This window comes from Schistocerca serialis, chromosome 3, assembly GCF_023864345.2.
Source record: "Schistocerca serialis cubense isolate TAMUIC-IGC-003099 chromosome 3, iqSchSeri2.2, whole genome shotgun sequence".
NCBI lineage: Eukaryota > Metazoa > Arthropoda > Insecta > Orthoptera > Acrididae > Schistocerca > Schistocerca serialis.
Window position 1 is genome coordinate 53,565,947 of NC_064640.1, and position 17,318 is coordinate 53,583,264.

Consider the following 17,318-nt stretch of genomic DNA (forward strand, 5'->3'; position numbering starts at 1 on the left):
GTGAAACTCTGATCCCTATTTCGAAATAATACGAAACGGGCAGGGCTTTTCTCAAGTTTTTCAATGACCTACGTCAATCGTATCTGGTAAGGATCCCATACTGCATAGCAATACTCCAGAGGAGGAGGGACAAGCGCACTATTATCGCAAGTTAAGTTGGCATTCGGCGCGAAGGCTGATGGGAGTGACCGAAAATGGCGACTGCCACACCAACCGTGGTGCAGGCAGTCTCTTCAAAATATCTGTGTCATCTTCTAAGTGTAACAGACGGCCGATCTGGCCGAGTGGTTCAAGGCGCTTCAGTCTGGAACCTCGCGACCGCTACGATCGCAGGTTCGAATCCTGCCTCGGGCATGGATGTGTGGAATGTCCTTAGATTAGTTAGGTTTAAGTAGTTCTAAGTTCAAGGGGACTCATGACCTCAGATGTTAAGTCCCATAGTGCTTAGAGCCATTTGAACGATATTTTCTAAATGTAACAACAATAAAACGAAGTCCTTGGTTTCATCACAACATTTTCTACGATATGGTTGTAGTTTAAGCCGTTCCTAATCCTAATCATGCACCTTAGAGCCTTTGTTTAATGCACTTTTTCTTCTTGTTTTGGTCCATAACTCTCAAAATATGGGAAGCTAAGACCTTACATTAGAGGATATTTGTTTCATAGTGACAGCTTGTTACAGTAACCGAAGTGGCAGTTTTTTTTATCGATATTGGCCACATGCAACACTTGTCCTGGATGAATGTATGAAGGAGGTTCTCTGTGTTGTGACTTGGCAAGACAGCCAAGCCACTAGGAGGAGGAAGCCGAAAGGCACGCGTTTAAGCTCACGCAGGCTGGCGTGAGGTCTGGAACAGGTGAAGTAATTATACTAGCAAAAAAAGGTACGTAGATTCTGGAATACTTAACTTTAATCCATAATTGGTGAACATCGGTCTGACGGTACATGCATCACAAGATAAATAGCAAATGATAATGGCGCCTTGCTAGGTCGTAGCAAATGACGTAGCTGAAGGGTATGATAACTATCGTCTCGGCAAATGAGAGCGTAATTTGTCAGTGAATCATCGCTAGCAAAGTCGGCTGTACAACTGGGGCGAGTGCTAGGAAGAGTCTCTAGACCTGCCGTGTGGCGCCGCTCGGTCTGCAATCACTGATAGTGGCGACACGCGGGTCCGACGTATACTAACGGACCGCAGCCGATTTAAAGGCTACCACCTAGCAAGTGTGGTGTCTGGCGGTGACACCACACTCTGGATTCCAGAGTTTATGCCGTTGTCACGTAGTTAATCCGCGTGTGAGATAGCGACTTGGTTGTCAAGCGTAGTTGGAAGGAGATGTGTGTATAGATGCGGTGGTTTAACATCTGAGTGCTATCCTGTAATTTGGAATTCACACAAGAAGGTAATATCCAGCCATATGCGTTGGCCTCGCAAAAAGTGGAATGTCATATTCAGGGAACATTTTTAGCTTAGATTTTTAAATTTTCGTATCCAGCATTGGTTGACTATTACGGTACAGTGGTTTGATTATCTGTTAAATAAATGAACTGAGAATGGGCATAAATCAGTTTTTACACCTTTTCCTTTTTAAATACCGAATGTAAATTTTCTTTAATGAGTTAATCCTACTAATGTTCGAAGCATTACCTAAAGTGTTAATTTGATGAGCTTTGTGTTTAGTGTTCACTTTATAGGAACAATTTTGAGTAATGAAGTGCTGTTCACATTTTTTTAATTTCCCTAGCTAAAACAGGAACTTGAAGTGTAATTAGTTTTTAAAAAAAATATTCGACATTAAGCCTCAACATGCCACTTGCTATTCAAAACACTTAAAAGATAAGTATTTCGGAATCGCATTGCACTTGGCGAGGTCCAACAGTTAACTGTAGGTCAATCTGGCGCAAGAGCTAACCCTGTACTTGGCAAGATTCATTAAATAGTAGCAAGCAGCGTGATTTATTTTAAGTAGGCAGTCGTAAGGTAAAGCGGTTTGTCCGACTGCGCACAGTTAATCCAAAGTGATAATTAGGGCCAGGATCGAACTTTGTTTATGCATTTGGTGTGCAGTGATTTTTCTGTCCAGAATACATCCACATTCTGATGTGATTTAGTTCAGTGGATGTGTAATTTTTTTCATTAGCGATCAAAATGCTGAGATTATTGACGTGTAATAGATCATATGCGTCGTGTTCATAAGAACTGCGTACAGCGTACGTAATAATGCATTTTGGTGTTTTAAATAGAGAAATTTCATGTGCAGAACAAACAATGGTTGCATACAGTCACTAGCGAGAACAAAGGCTGCACTAAACACAAAGTCAGAGTAAAACTTAAAAGTCTCATTGTGAAGCAAAGGAAAAACAATATTATCTTTTGAAAAGTCATACAGATGGCAGGGAGAAAGCTTATACTTAACATTAGTTTCAGCATAAAATTTACAATTATAAGCTAAAAAGTTACACCAGAGTAAAAATGGTTCAAATGACTCTGAGCACTATGGGACTTAACATCTGAGGTCATCAGTCCCCTAGAACTTAGAACTACTTAAACCTAACTTACCTAAGGACATCACACATATCCATGCCCGAGGCAGGATTCGAACCTGCGACCGTAGCAGCAGTGCGGTTCCGGACTGAAGCGCCTAGAACCGCTCGGCCACAGCGGCCGGCTACACCTAAGTAAAAGCATAAATCTTTCAACTGTATCAAAGATGAAGAAGTGGTCCTAAGCTATGCATCTTAGAGCCCATGTTAACTAGACTCGTGCTTCGAATGATCCATCATCTCATGTCAATGAACACCGACCATTCCTCGTTGGACATCCTGTCTAGATCAGGAACAGCTTAGAGCCTATAGCACTTCCTTGAAGGACACCAAATATTATTTCTGTTTCATTCGGTAACTTTCCGCTTGTAACTACGAACTGTGACCTTTCGGACAGTAAATCGGTAATTCTGTAGCATACCTGCTGACATACTCCATAGGCAAGCAATTTAATTAGAATCTGGTTTCAAAAGCCTTCTGCTAACATTTACTCTACCTGCTATCCCATGTCGTACGCACTCATTACTTCCTGTGAATAAAGAGCCAATTGTCTTTCGCAAGAAAGATATTTTCGAAATCCGCTCTGGCTGTGTGTAGATAGATCGTATTTTTCAGAAATGGCTCTAAGCACTATGGGACTTAACATCTGAGGTCATCAGTCCCCTAAACTTAGAACTACTTAAACCTAACTTACCTAAGGACATCACACATATCCATGCCCGAGGCAGGATTCGAACCTGCGAACATAGCAGCAGCGCAGATCCGTTCTGAAGCGCCTAGACCCGCTCTGCCACAGCGGTCGGCACGTCTTTTTCGAGGTTTTCTTTTTTTATATAGTGTTTGAAAATAGTACATACTCCAAAATCAGGCTGCAAATCGAATAAAATGTTCTCGGGTTTCCCACCGAGTCAATTGCTTAAAACTACACGAGCTTTCGGCCAAGCACTGCTTGGCCATTGTCAAGTGGTATGACTGCCAGTGGGCTGTTGGTGCGCCCTTATATACACTAGTTGCCGGATGTGAGGTCACTGGTGCCCGTAACATTGCCATATATGGGCATGTTTTGAGTCGGCGTTCGATGTGCCCTCTTCAACCGCGCGGTCGCTGTATCCCACGCAGCGCTGAGCTGCAAGCCACCGTCTCTATTCAGGGTGTTTGCGGTAATTTTTATTTCAATAGCTTCCTTTATTAAACTGTCCCAGAAACCGTTAGTGCGAGCCACGACAGAGGTATCGTCAAATTGTATGTGGTGATCGTTTTCTAACGCATGCTCAGTGAAATGGATATACATTTCAGCGGATTACTTCTATTACCCTTAATCCTCTTGTGGTGTTGCAGTTCTTCTTCTTATGTCCGTGCTTGCTATGAAAATGGGACGAGGAATTAGTGCTTATGGAAGACACCTTTCTTCGTATTGTTTTACCCAGACGTGTTTCAGCACTTTTTGTGCTATCTTCAGTGGGTTATTTTTTATTTTCTTACATAGATGATGCTATTGGACATTTATTTTGCTACACAATCTACAACTTCTCATGGTTTTAATATTGTAGTGCTTTCTCATATGTTGCTGGCGAAGTGAATAGGCTGGTTTCGTGACCTATGGTCGCTTGACACTGCACTTTCTCCGATTTTTCAAAACATAGGCGGAGTTTCCGCCGCCATTACATAAGTTAGAAAATAAAAAAAAAATAACCCACTGAAGATAGCACAAAAAGTGCTGCAACATATCTAGGTAAATCAAAACAAAAAGAGGTGTCCTGCATAAGACCGAATTCGTCGTTCTATTACATTCCTTACCCATTATTGCGACCTATGTTGCTTTCTAGTCCTTAGGTAGGTGTACATGATTTCGAAAAATGAAGGTATTACATCAGCACACACCGAAACGAACCTAATTCGTGTACAGCCTGGACCGAAAAATTGCCATTATTAATTGTTTTAAGTGTCTTCGGTACACCGAGGGTATCTACTTTTAGATTATTCTTCTTGTTAACTGTTCTTGATCCGAAACCTGGAGTATATAGTGCACTTTCCTTGGTGAAGGAATTCCGAAAATTTGTGTTTAGTAACTTCGCTTTCGTGACGCTGTCGTCGGTAGCAAAACATGTGTTACGGTGCAGTGAAGGTATTGATTGTGTGTTGCCGTTGTTGTGCTCCACAGATGAATGAAATCTCTTCGGAATTTGTGCCAGACTAGGATAGTTTCGTCGTGGAACCTGTGAAAAAATGTCGCACTGAAATCCGTGGTAAATTTCCACCTTTTGTGACACGTTGTACGGGTTGTGTCCCAATGTTTCCGTTACGCGATGTATTGAAACGGCCGTAAATCTAAGACAGGAAAACCGGGAGAGGAACTGAGGGCCGCAAGCGGGCGCCGTAAGACAGAGCTGTCGGGTGTCCATTTCCGGCCCGCTGCACACAGAACAGTGTCCAGCAGTCGCTAACGCACTCGCCGACTGTCCTCCCGTCCAGCTTTGAGTGTTATTTAAGGGCTCGTAAAATAATTTTTATACCACAGTTCCAGCGGACAGCCTTTTCCGCGGCAGCCCTCCGGCTGCAGCGAGCGTTGCGCCAGACGCGACGGGCAGTTTGGGAAGGACGTTGGATTTCACAGGACGACTGTCAAGGGAAAGGCACAAAGGCCGCGCCGCACACAGCCCGGCCGCGTCACGCCTCTTACTTCGACCGCAGCGGGAATGAATATGTATGCGCGCCCGCCGGCTTGTATGTACCGTGTCACGAATTTCGAACGGCGAGCGCGCCCGACTGTACGAAAGCGTATTTGCGTTCTGGCCGCGTCTGCGCGTTAACCGATTACGAGCGGCGGCGAGGTCGGCGACACGGCGTCGGTGCGGCTGCGTGGCGCAGGGAACCGCGCAGCGGGATGTGCGTCTTGCCCGCCGTCCGTGCATTAACTCTCACCTCCAGCTTCTGCCGAAGTAACAACAATTTACTCCCAACGGTTGTCACAGAACCGAGAACTACAGCGAAACACGAGACGTGCGAATTACAGCGAGCAGTAAAATAAATCATTCTTAGAGGTAAAAACGGAAAACACAATGTCTACTATAACTATATTTATTACGTCATCGTCTTAATCATCATCATCATCATCATCATCATTGGCAGCACTTGCCCGCGAAAGGCAAAGGTCCCTAGTTCGAGTCTCGGTCCGGCACAAAGTTTTAATTTGCCAGGAAGTTTCATAGCAGCGCACACTGCGTTGCAGAGTGAAAGTCTCATTCTGGAAAAACATCCCCCAGGTTGTGGCTAAGCCATGTCTCTGCAATATCCTTTCTTTCAAGAGTGCTAGTTCTGCACGATTCGCAGGAGAGGTTCCGTAAAGCTTGGAAGGTAGGAGACGAGGTAATGGCAGAAGTAAAGCTGTGAGGACGGGGCGCAAGTCGTGCTTGGGTAGCTCAGTTGGAAGAGCACTTGCCCGCGAAAGGCAAAGGTCCCGAGTTCGAGCCTCGGTCCTGCACACAGTTTCAATTTGCCAGGAAGTTTCATCGCAGCGCACACTGACCTGCAGAGTGAAAATCGCATTCTGGAAAAACATCCCCCAGGTTGTGGCAAAGCCATGTCTCTGCAATATCCTGTCTTTCAGAAGTGCTAGTTCTGCAAGATTCGCAGGAGAGGTTCCGTAAAGCTTGGAAGCTAGGAGTCGAGGTAATGGCAGAAGTAAAGCTGTGAGGACGGGGCGCTAGTCGTGCTTGGGTAGCTCAGTTGGTAGAGAACTTGCCCGCGAAAGGCAAAGACAGTTTTAATTTGCCAGGAAGTTTCATAGCAGCGCACACTGCGTTGCAGAGTGAAAGTCTCATTCTGGAAAAACATCCCCCAGGTTGTGGCTAAGCCATGTCTCTGCAATATCCTTTCTTTCAGGAGTGCTAGTTCTGCAAGATTCGCAGGAGAGGTTCCGTAAAGCTTGGAAGGTAGGAGACGAGGTAATGGCAGAAGTAAAGCTGTGAGGACGGGGCGCTAGTCGTGCTTGGGTAGCTCAGTTCGTAGAGCACTTGCCCGCGAAAGGCAAAGGTCCCGAGTTCGAGCCTCGGTCCTGCACACAGTTTCAATTTGCCAGGAAGTTTCATCGCAGCGCACACTGACCTGCAGAGTGAAAATCGCATTCTGGAAAAACATCCCCCAGGTTGTGGCTAAGCCATGTCTCTGCAATATCCTTTCTTTCAGGAGTGCTAGTTCTGCAAGATTCGCAGGAGAGGCTCCGTAAAGCTTGGAAGGTAGGAGACGAGGTAATGGCAGAGGTATAGCTGTGAGGACGGGGCGCTAGTCGTGCTTGGGTAGCTCAGTTGGTAGAGAACTTGCCCGTGAAAGGCAAAGACAGTTTTAATTTGCCAGGAAGTTTCATAGCAGCGCACACTGCGTTGCAGAGTGAAAGTCTCATTCTGGAAAAACATCCCCCAGGTTGTGGCTAAGCCATGTCTCTGCAATATCCTTTCTTTCAGGAGTGCTAGTTCTGCAAGATTCGCAGGAGAGGTTCCGTAAAGCTTGGAAGGTAGGAGACGAGGTAATGGCAGAAGTAAAGCTGTGAGGACGGGGCGCTAGTCGTGCTTGGGTAGCTCAGTTCGTAGAGCACTTGCCCGCGAAAGGCAAAGGTCCCGAGTTCGAGCCTCGGTCCTGCACACAGTTTCAATTTGCCAGGAAGTTTCATCGCAGCGCACACTGACCTGCAGAGTGAAAATCGCATTCTGGAAAAACATCCCCCAGGTTGTGGCTAAGCCATGTCTCTGCAATATCCTTTCTTTCAGGAGTGCTAGTTCTGCAAGATTCGCAGGAGAGGCTCCGTAAAGCTTGGAAGGTAGGAGACGAGGTAATGGCAGAGGTATAGCTGTGAGGACGGGGCGCTAGTCGTGCTTGGGTAGCTCAGTTGGTAGAGAACTTGCCCGTGAAAGGCAAAGACAGTTTTAATTTGCCAGGAAGTTTCATAGCAGCGCACACTGCGTTGCAGAGTGAAAGTCTCATTCTGGAAAAACATCCCCCAGGTTGTGGCTAAGCCATGTCTCTGCAATATCCTTTCTTTCAGGAGTGCTAGTTCTGCAAGATTCGCAGGAGAGGTTCCGTTAAGCTTGGAAGGTAGGAGACGAGGTAATGGCAGAAGTAAAGCTGTGAGGACGGGGCGCTAGTCGTGCTTGGGTAGCTCAGTTGGTAGAGCACTTGCCCGCGAAAGGCAAAGGTCCCGAGTTCGAGCCTCGGTCCTGCACACAGTTTCAATTTGCCAGGAAGTTTCATCGCAGCGCACACTGACCTGCAGAGTGAAAATTGCATTCTGGAAAAACATCCCCCAGGTCGTGGCTAAGCCATGTCTCTGCAATATCCTTTCTTTCAGGGGTGCTAGTTCTGCAAGATTCGCAGGAGAGGTTCCGTAAAGCTTGGAAGGTAGGAGACGAGGTACTGGCAGAAGTAAAGCTGTGAGGACGGGGCGCTAGTCGTGCTTGGGTAGCTCAGTTGGTAGAGCACTTGCCCGCGAAAGGCAAAGGTCCCTAGTTCAAGTCTCGGTCCGGCACACAGTTTTAATTTGCCAGGAAGTTTCATAGCAGTGCACACTGCGCTGCAGAGTGAAAGTCTCATTCTGGAAAAACATACCCCAGGCTGTGGCTAAGCCATGTCTCCGCAATATACACTCCTGGAAATTGAAATAAGAACACCGTGAATTCATTGTTCCAGGAAGGGGAAACTTTATTGACACATTCCTGGGGTCAGATACATCACATGATCACACTGACAGAACCACAGGCACATAGACACAGGCAACAGAGCATGCACAATGTCGGCACTAGTACAGTGTATATCCACCTTTCGCAGCAATGCAGGCTGCTATTCTCCCATGGAGACGATCGTAGAGATGCTGGATGTAGTCCTGTGGAACGGCTTGCCATGCCATTTCCACCTGGCGCCTCAGTTGGACCAGCGTTCGTGCTGGACGTGCAGACCGCGTGAGACGACGCTTCATCCAGTCCCAAACATGCTCAATGGGGGACAGATCCGGAGATCTTGCTGGCCAGGGTAGTTGACTTACACCTTCTAGAGCACGTTGGGTGGCACGGGATACATGTGGACGTGCATTGTCCTGTTGGAACAGCAAGTTCCCTTGCCGGTCTAGGAATGGTAGAACGATGGGTTCGATGACGGTTTGGATGTACCGTGCACTATTCAGTGTCCCCTCGACGATCACCAGTGGTGTATGGCCATTGTAGGAGATCGCCCCCCACACCATGATGCCGGGTGTTGGCCCTGTGTGCCTCGGTCGTATGCAGTCCTGATTGTGGCGCTCACCTGCACGGCGCCAAACACGCATACGACCATCATTGGCACCAAGGCAGAAGCGACTCTCATCGCTGAAGACGACACGTCTCCATTCGTCCCTCCATTCACGCCTGTCGCGACACCACTGGAGGCGGGCTGCACGATGTTGGGGCGTGAGCGGAAGACGGCCTAACGGTGTGCGGGACCGTAGCCCAGCTTCATGGAGACGGTTGCGAATGGTCCTCGCCGATACCCCAGGAGCAACAGTGTCCCTAATTTGCTGGGAAGTGGTGGTGCGGTCCCCTACGGCACTGCGTAGGATCCTACGGTCTTGGCGTGCATCCGTGCGTCGCTGCGGTCCGGTCCCAGGTCGACGGGCACGTGCACCTTCCGCCGACCACTGGCGACAACATCGATGTACTGTGGAGACCTCACGCCCCACGTGTTGAGCAATTCGGCGGTACGTCCACCCGGCCTCCCGCATGCCCACTATACGCCCTCGCTCAAAGTCCGTCAACTGCACATACGGTTCACGTCCACGCTGTCGCGGCATGCTACCAGTGTTAAAGACTGCGATGGAGCTCCGTATGCCACGGCAAACTGGCTGACACTGACGGCGGCGGTGCACAAATGCTGCGCAGCTAGCGCCATTCGACGGCCAACACCGCGGTTCCTGGTGTGTACACTGTGCTGTGCGTGTGATCATTGCTTGTACAGCCGTCTCGCAGTGTCCGGAGCAAGTATGGTGGGTCTGACACACCGGCGTCAATGTGTTCTTTTTTCCATTTCCAGGAATGTATTCTCTTTCAGGAGTGCTAGTTCTGCAAGATTCGCAGGAGAGCTTCTGTAAAGCTTGGAAGGTAGGAGACGAGGTACTGGCAGAAGTAAAGCAGTGAGGACGGGGCGCTAGTCGTGCTTGGGTAGCTCAGTTGGTAGAGCACTCGCCCGCGAAAGGCAAAGGTCCCGAGTTCGAGTCTCGGTCCGGCACAAGTTTTAATTTGCCAGGGAGATTCATAGCAGCACACACTGCGCTGCAGAGTGAAAATCTCATTCTGGAAAAACATCCCCCAGGTTGTGGCTAAGCCATGTCTCTGCAATATCCTTTCTTTCAGGAGTGCTAGTTCTGCAAGATTCGCAGGAGAGGTTCCGTAAAGCTTGGAAGGTAGGAGACGAGGTAATGGCAGAAGTAAAGCTGTGAGGACGGGGCGCTAGTCGTGCTTGGGTAGCTCAGTTGGTAGAGCACTTGCCCGCGAAAGGCAAAGGTCCCGAGTTCGAGCCTCGGTCCTGCACACAGTTTCAATTTGGCAGGAAGTTTCATCGCAGCCCACACTGTCCTGCAGAGTGAAAATCGCATTCTGGAAAAACATCCCCCAGGTTGTGGCTAAGCCATGTCTCTGCAATATCCTTTCTTTCAGGAGTGCTTGTTCTGCAAGATTCGCAGTAGTGGTTCCGTAAAGCTTGGAAGGTAGGAGACGAGGTACTGGCAGAAGTAAAGCTGTGAGGACGGGGCGCTAGTCGTGCTTGGGTAGCTCAGTTGGTAGAGCACTTGCCCGCGAAAGGCAAAGGTCCCTAGTTCGAGTCTCGGTCCGGCACACAATTTTAATTTGCCAGGAAGTTTCGTAGCAGCGCACACTGCGCTGCAGAGTGAAAATCTCATTCTGGAAACACATCCCCCAGGTTGTGGCTAAGCCATGTCTCCGCAATATCCTCTCTGTCAGGAGTGATAGTTCTGCAAGATTCGCAGGAGAGCTTCTGTAAAGCTTGGAAGGTAGGAGACGAGGTAGTGGCAGAAGTAAAGCTGTGAGGACGGGGCGCTAGTCGTGCTTGGGTAGCTCAGTTTGTAGAGAACTTGCCCGCGAAAGGCAAAGACAGTTTTAATTTGCCAGGAAGTTTCATAGCAGCGCACACTGCGTTGCAGAGTGAAAGTCTCATTCTGGAAAAACATCCCCCAGTTTGTGGCTAAGCCATGTCTCCGCAATATCCTCTCTGTCAGGAGTGCTAGTTCTGCAAGATTCGCAGGAGAGCTTCTGTAAAGCTTGGAAGGTAGGAGACGAGGTAGTGGCAGAAGTAAAGCTGTGAGGACGGGGCGCTAGTCGTGCTTGGGTAGCTCAGTTGGTAGAGCACTTGTCCGCGAAAGGCAAAGGTCCCTAGATCGAATCTCAGTCCGGCACACAGTTTTAATGTGCGAGGAAGTTTCATAGCAGCGCACACTAAGCTGCAGAGTGAAAATCTCATTCTGGAAAAACATCCCCAAGGCTGTGGCTAAGCCATGTCTGCGCAATATCCTTTCTTTCAGGATTGCTAGTTCTGCAAGATTCGCAGGAGAGTTTCTGTAAAGCTTGGAAGGTAGGAGACGAGGTACTGGCAGAAGATAAGCTGTGAGGACGGGGCGCTAGTCGTGCTTGGGTAGCTCAGTTGGTAGAGCACTTGCCCGCGAAAGACAAAGGTCCCGAGTTCCAGTCTCGGTCCGGCACACAGTTTTCATCCGCCAGGAGGTTTCATATCAGCGCACACTGCGCTGCAGAGTGAAAATCTCATGCAAGACATAAGCTGCTGGAAAAAGATCTCTTCCAGACATTCCCATTTATTGCGGTCGTCACGGATACACCTCCTGCATATTTTCTAACATTATACACCCATGAAGCGTGGGGAATGGCACGACTGTCTCAACCGTAAAGGTTACTGTATCGTTGGTGCAACAATACCAGATGGTTATAAACTGATACGCCAGACTGACACACACTGAGGTGAGATTAAGTTGTGCGATAGCGATATTCACATGCAGAGATGGTGGTAGTATCGCCTACACAACGTACAAAACGGCAGTGCATTGGCAGAGCTACTATTTGTACTCAGGTGCTTCATGTGATAAGGTTTCCGACGTGATTATGGCTCTCTGGCCGCTACGGTCGCAGATTCGAATCCTGCCTCGGGCATGGATGTGTGTGATGTACTTAGGTTGGTTAGGTTTATGTAGTTCTAAGTTCTAGGGGATTGATGACCTCAGAAGTTAAGTCCCATAGTGCTCAGTGCCATTTGAACCATTTTGGTGATTATGGCCGCGTGAAGGTATTTAACAGACTATGAACGTGGAATGGTAGTGGATGGTAAACGCATGGGCCATTCCATTTCAGAAATCGGTAGTGAATTCAATATTCCGAGTTCTACAGTGTCAAGACAGTGCCGAGATTACCAAATTTCAGGCATTACCTCTCACCACGGACAACGCAACGGCCGATAGCCTTCAATTAACGAACGAGAGAGTGTAGAGTTGTCACTGCTAACAGACAAGCAACACTGCGTAAACAACCGCAGAAATTAATGTGGGACACACGACGAACGTTTCCGTTAGAAGACTGTGGCGACATTTGGTGTTAATGGGCTATGGCATCAGAAGACCGACTCGAGTGCCTTTGCTAACAGCACGATATCGCCAGCACCGCCTGTCACGGGTTCATGACCATATCGGTTGCACCCTAGACGACTGAAATACCGTGACCTGGTCAGATGAGTCACGGTTTCAGTTCTTAAGAGCTGATGGTGAGGTTCGAGTGTAGCACAGACCCTACGAAGCCGTAGATCCAAGCTGTCCACAAGACATTGAGCAAGCTGGTTGTAGCTCCATAATGAGTGGGCTGTGTTTACTTGGAATGGACTGGGTCCTGGTTATATTTGGCTACTTTAAGACCATTTTCAGCCATTCGTGGACTTCATGTTCCCAAACTAGAATGCAGTTTTTATGGATAACGATGCACCATGTCACCGGGCCATAATTGTTCGAGACTGCTACGAAAAACGTTGTGGGCAATTCGAACGAAGGATTTGGTCATCCAGTCCAACCGACATGCATCCGATCGAACATTTATAGGACATAATCGAGAATTCAGTTCGTACACAAAATCCTGCACCAGCAACACATTTGTAATTATAGACGGCTCTAGAGGTTGCATAGCTCAATATTTCTGCAGGGTACTTCAATCGACTTGTTGATTCCATGCCACGTCCAGTCGTTGCATTATGCCGGGCAAAAGTAGGTCCGACGCGACATTTGGAGGCATACCATGACTATTGTCACCTCAGGTTCCTGTAGAGGGCCAGCACACATTTCACTAGTACCACGGGCAACAGTCTGAAAGACTGACAAACATATCCTTGACCTTAGCTAAGATGGATTTGCTACACTGGCACAGCGAACCGCTGAACCGAAGGGATACTACAGATGTTAAGTTTCCCGAAGACATGTAATTCTACTGTATAGTTTAACGATGATGTCATAGCAGTAGGAAGAATATTCTAGATGAAAAATAGCCCTCCATTCATATCCCCAGACGGTGACTGCCGACAACAATGTATTCAAATGGTTCAAATGGCTCTGACCACTACGGGACTCAACACTTAAGGTCATCAGTCCCCTACAACTTAGAGCTACTTAAACCTAACTAACTTAAGGACATTACACACATCCATGCCCGAGGCAGGATTCGAACCTGCGGTCGCAGCGGTCGCGCGGTTCCAGACTGAAGCGCCTAGAACCGCTCGGCCACAGCGGCCGGCAACAATGTTGTCATCAGAAGAAAAACATCTAATGTTTTACTGAAGGGAATGTGGATTGTTTGAGCTATAAACCGGGAAGCTTGATTAGAGAAACTGAAAATAAATATTGGTAAGTTGAAGTTATATATGAAGGGATTTCGTGACCTGCGGTTGCAGAATGAACAAATATTCTGGTCAGGCGAAGAAACATAGTTGTGATGGGGTACTGGTATTCGATAGAAGGAAAAAGCAAAACAGAGGGTGAATGTGGATTGAGGGAATGAAGAAAGAGGATAAAATGAGATGTGCTTGTGGCATCTGTGGCCGGGATCCCCCTTCTGGGGATACTTCACTCAGTTTCTTTATTACAGAGGTCAGCCGCCCTGTGCCCGGAATGCTGAGCTACTGTGCCGGTACGCCACTTCGGCCAGTAGCTCGTCGATGATGATGAAATGATGATGAGGTCAACACACACATCCAGTCCCGAGCTGAGAAAATCCCCAACCCTGCCGGAGATCGAACCCAGCACCCTGAGATCGACAATCAGCAATTCCAACCACAAGAGCACGAGTTGCTGACGGAATTAGAGGAGATTTCACACTGATTCACGGGGCATCAATGAAGAGTGTTGTGCACTTGTAAGAGAACTAAAGACACTGCAAGGTTCCTAAACTGTAAACCATTTCAGAGGGCATACATAACCTCTGAAAATAATATATTAGATGAGAAATGTAGGTCACACGTGGAGAAATTATAGAAAAGTATTAAGTTAAGGAAGTGGCACCTAAATATTTAAAAATAGCCAGAGGTTGTAGAGGGTTTGAAAAGAAGCAATAGCCAACGATTGACTGACTTATGAAAAAGAAATACAAGTTAAGCGAAGTAGCTTTGAGAGATGAAATAATGAAGGCGACAGAGGACGAAATGGACAAAAAGGCCCAACCTAGTAGAAATCCGTGGATGATGTTTGAGATAATGTATCTAACTGACGAAAGGAGGAAAAGCGAAAGTGGAGCAAGTGAAGCATGCAGCAACAAATAATAACATGTAAAAACTGAAAATGGCGGGAAGCGAAAAGCGGAAAAGCAGGAATGACGCGAGGAGAAATGCATTTAGAAGCGTTCAGTTCTATGGAATAGGTAGATGCTGCAGAGAGACAAATTAAAGAAAGCATGTGCTTTTAACATGTACTATGTGCATATAGTGCACACAAAAGGACACATGGACACGTAAGACGACACAAAATGAAATTAAGTGTAAAAAACAACAATATAGTTATAAACAGTTTGATAATTTGGTAATTTTAATGAGCTGTCAAGAAGCTCTATAAATTCTGATCAGAATATGTATGATTAAGTACTGTATTGTATTACAGACTGTCTACACTCCTGGAAATTGAAATAAGAACACCGTGAATTCATTGTCCCAGAAAGGGGAAACTTTATTGACACATTCCTGGGGTCAGATACATCACATGATCACACTGACAGAACCACAGGCACATAGACACAGGCAACAGAGCATGCACAATGTCGGCACTAGTACAGCGTCTATCCATCTTTCGCAGCAATGCAGGCTGCTATTCTCCCATGGAGACGATCGTAGAGATGCTGGATGTAGTCCTGTGGAACGGCTTGCCATGCCATTTCCACCTGGCGCCTCAGTTGGACCAGCGTTCGTGCTGGACGTGCAGACCGCGTCAGACGACGCTTCATCCAGTCCCAAACATGCTCAATGGGGGACAAATCCGGAGGTCTTGCTGGCCAGGGTAGTTGACGTACACCTTCTAGAGCACGTTGGGTGGCACGGGATACATGCGGACGTGCATTGTCCTGTTGGAACAGCAAGTTCCCTTGCCGGTCTAGGAATGGTACAACGATGGGCTCGATGACGGTTTGGATGTACCTTGCACTATTCAGTGTCCCCTCGACGATCACCAGTGGTGTACGGCCAGTGTAGGAGATCGCTCCCCACACCATGATGCCGGGTGTTGGCCCTGTGTGCCTCGGTCGTATGCAGTCCTGATTGTGGCGCTCACCTGCACGGCGCCAAACACGCATACGACCATCATTGGCACCAAGGCAGAAGCGACTCTCATCGCTGAAGACGACACGTCTCCATTCGGCCCTCCATTCACGCCTGTCGCGACACCACTGGAGGCGGGCTGCACGATGTTGGGGCGTGAGCGGAAGACGGCCTAACGGTGTGCGGGACCGTAGTCCAGCTTCATGGAGACAGTTGCGAATGGTCCTCGCCGATACCCCAGGAGCAACAGTGTCCCTAATTTGCTGGGAAGTGGCGGTGTGGTCCCCTACGGCACTGCGTAGGATCCTACGGTCTTGGCGTGCATCCGAGCGTCGCTGCGGTCCGGTCCCAGGTCGACGGGCACGTGCACCTTCCGCCGACCACTGGCGACAACATCGATGTACTGTGGAGACCTCACGCCCCACGTGTTGAGCAATTCGGCGGTACGTCCACCCGGCCTCCCGCATGCCCACTATACGCCCTCGCTCAAAGTCCGTCAACTGCACATACGGTTCACGTCCACGCTGTCACGGCATGCTACCAGTGTTAAAGACTGCGATGGAGCTCCGTATGCCACGGTAAACTGGCTGACACTGACGGCGGCGGTGCACAAATGCTGCGCAGCTAGCGCCATTCGACGGCCAACACCGCGGTTCCTGGTGTGTCCGCTGTGCCGTGCGTGTGATCATTGCTTGTACAGCTCTCTCGCAGTGTCCGGAGAAAGTATGGTGGGTCTGACACACCGGTGTCAATGTGTTCTTTTTTCCATTTCCAGGAGTGTAGCATGAATATGTGAAACGTGTTTGGTAGACACAAAGAATACATTCAACTGCAAAAGGCGGATTTTTTTCTGAACTCTTTGATAAAGCATAAGTGAAGTAGCAACTGACACAAAATGGTTGCGAATATTAACAGTACTGACACTACGGCTTTATCTTGGAGAACAAATTGAGGAGAATGAAGCCTACAGTTCTAACATTTGTAGATTTATACCCAGTAGAGGGGTTTCGCAATAATGGCTAGAGTACAGTTTTGGAGTTCTAGAAGTAGTGGGTTAAAAGCACGGAGCGACAGGTTATCTATAACTTGCACAAATACCCAGACTGTAGTTACAAGAGTCGAGGGTATGAAGGGAAAGCAACAGTTGATGAGGGGGGGGGGGGAGGAGAGGAGGTAACGAGAAAGGGTTCTAGCCTATTCCCGTTGTTATTCAACCAACATATTGCGCAAGCAGTAAAGGAAACCAAGGAGAACCTTCAGAAAGAAATTAAGCTACAGTATGAAGTAATAGAAACTTTGAGGTTTGCCGATGAAGTTGTAATTCTGTCAGATACGCGCAAATGATCTGGAATAGCAATTGAAGGGAATGGATTGTGTCTTTGAAAGAGGTTATAAGATCAATATCAACATACATAGAGCACAGGTAATGGAGTGTAGTAGAATTATATCAGGTGATGCCGAGGGAATTACATCAGAAAGTAAGACAAAGTAGTAAATGATCATTGGTATTTGTGCATAAAAATAGCTGACGATTGTTCAAGACACACTCGCGATAGCAAGAAAAGCTTTTTTAGTGTCAATTTAAGTGTTACGAAGACTCTTCTTAAAATGTTTTGTACTAGGTTCGGCCCAGTACGAAATTCAGACATGGGCGTTAAACAGTTCCGACAAGAAAACGGTAGAAACCTTTAAAATATGGTGCTAAATAACAATGTTGATGATAAGTTGGGTAGACTGGGCCACTAGAGAAAACGTACGGCATGTAATTTGGGGAGGAAATAAATTTATGGAGGAACTTAACCAAAGGACCGCTTAAGTTGATAGGATACATTTTGAGGCACCAGTGAATAATTAATTTGGTAATGGAAGGAGTCAACGGTCTTGCCACAGTGGTAACACTGATTACCGTCATATCACCTAAGTAAATTGCTGCCGGTCTTGGTTAGCATTTGGTGAC